Source organism: Hylaeus volcanicus, chromosome 5, assembly GCF_026283585.1.
Source record: "Hylaeus volcanicus isolate JK05 chromosome 5, UHH_iyHylVolc1.0_haploid, whole genome shotgun sequence".
Classification (NCBI taxonomy): Eukaryota; Metazoa; Arthropoda; class Insecta; order Hymenoptera; family Colletidae; genus Hylaeus; species Hylaeus volcanicus.
The window spans coordinates 14,952,591-14,954,676 of record NC_071980.1 but is presented as its reverse complement, the minus strand read 5'-3'; the positions used below and the strand labels follow the sequence as shown (position 1 = coordinate 14,954,676).

At 40.9% G+C, this 2,086-nt stretch overlaps 1 long non-coding RNA gene across 2 annotated transcripts; it reads right to left on the bottom strand.

Moving 5' to 3' along the window:
* Positions 1-1,077: 1,077 nt before the first annotated feature.
* LOC128876493 (uncharacterized) lies at positions 1,078-1,995 on the bottom strand. 2 transcript variants are annotated; one of them, XR_008457051.1, is made up of 4 exons: positions 1,724-1,995; positions 1,544-1,606; positions 1,374-1,460; positions 1,078-1,279 (listed from the first exon to the last, which is right to left on the bottom strand). It is a non-coding gene; the product is annotated as an uncharacterized LOC128876493 (long non-coding RNA). The 2 variants fall into 2 exon arrangements; XR_008457050.1 differs by having other exon boundaries at positions 1,544-1,995.
* Between the last annotated feature and the right edge of the window lie 91 nt (positions 1,996-2,086).

Here is a 2,086-nt window from a genome sequence, read left to right as displayed (position 1 = left end):
TTTGCTCATTTTTAATCTGGCAACATAGGCTTGAAGAACAAACCAGGAAGCGGACGACATGCGACAGTGAGATTTTATTCATTAACCCTTGGGTACTGTGAAAGAGGATACTCGAAGGAGGCCTCGAAGAACCCCAGTACTTCTTTGCTCGTGGAGTCAATCGTTTGCTAAGTGGGTAGCAATTCTTGAAGTAGACGGTGAATGTGCTTTATAATAATGCTTCATATACTGCCGAATTATTACTTTGTAGAATAATTAGTAACAAAATTAGTAAAAATTAGTATTGTAGCCATGGTAAAGGAATCAAGGAATAGAATTCTGGACAGACAAAGGTTTATTGTGAGGAACATGGTTATACAGAGGATTGGGAATGGATAATTGTAACAGGAATTCAGAATGAACGGAATTATACAAAAGAGCATAATCCAATTTCTCATTTTACAATATTTAAAAATTTTCAATCTTTGACATAAAAGAATCATTCTGTACTCTCCCAGTCGTAATTGGCGTCCAGGTATTATCGCCGAACTCTCCAAAAACGAACGGGCGTCCAGGAATAACCTTCCCCTAGCTCTAACTGGGATGTTCACGAGGAGTTCTGTTCTCTCCTACTCAACAGGCGTCCAGGTATTATCGCCGAACTCTCCTGCCGGAGTCCCTAAGCCGAATTCCGAAAGCGGCCGATGGTCTTACCTCGTCCTCTCTCCCGGAATGGCAAATAGGCCGAATGCCTCTACGAGCCCTCAATTCATATTGCATGGTTGCTATCCGCGGCCGCGGTTGTCAATAGTCGCGTCGTTAGACGAGAAGGTTCGCGAGTTCGCGGTCCGCGCCTCGCGTCTCGCACCGCGCGGCGGCAACCCTCCTATGTTCTAGAAGTTTCGTACGCTCGCTTTTCGTACTTCTTGAATTTCGTATGCTACAGTATTAGAAAGTAATATGAAATTAATAATATTGTTACGCCGGGGGGTTGAAACACGAGAATCCATTATAATTAAATATAAAGTTTATTAACGAACTAACAACTTTTTAACAATATAACGATAATCTCAGAGACTTATAACAAAACGTCTTCTTTGTTCGAGTTCTCAAAGCGCTCTCTTCTATTTCAAAAGTTTGCTGCTTCCTGGCAACCGGAAGCGCGGGAACTCGTTTCCGCAACTTCACATCGTCGCGACGATGTAACTCGGAGCTGTAGTGCGGCATCTTCATACCGTCGCAACAGTATTTTTATTTAGAAAATCCTTAAATTTTTCCACGATTCCTAACCTCTGTAAAACTAATGATAAAATGGAAGTAGAAGGAATAAAAATTCTGTACACATCTCCTGAAATTGTCCTCGTAGGCTGTTACAGAATTCCTGGAACTCTTACCTCCTCACAAGAATGGGATCAGCTTTTTCACTATATAAACTCTCATGGCCCAAGCCTTATCTTTGGAGACTTTAATTCGCATAACGTCTGTCGTAATTGCACAAAAAATGACTTAAACGGAATTAATCTTCTTAGCTCCGTAAATAAATAATAAATTATAACTCCCTTACCCACATAGATTTCTATAGAAAAGAACTGTCCAACTTAGATCTTGTCGTCTCATCTCCAGATATCTATGACAAAGTTAAATTGAATATTTCCGAAGACACCTGGAGCTCGGATCATTATCCAATAAATATACAACTAACTGCTGATAAAACACAATTTTTTAAAGACAAAAAGCGATTAACCTCCAAAAGTACCGATTGGTCTAGGTATTACACACTTCTAGATGACTGCTATAGTGCTGTCTCATGTTCTCTGACCCGCTGTATGATTCACTAGATACAACCAACAAATACTATTTCTTTATCTATTCTTTATCTATCTTTCTATTATTCCCACCGCAAACTCTTATCTAGAGACGCGGTAGCGTCTCGACGCCAAGTACATGAAAAATTGAACGCCACCGTGTATACTGGCGCTGGCGCTACCACGTTTCTTTTACTCGTAAAACTGCGATTCCAACGTAACCCGAAACTGCTCTCTCTCTCTCTCTCTCTCTCTCTCTCTCTCTCTCTCTCTCTCTCTCTCTCTCCACATCTCTCTCTCTC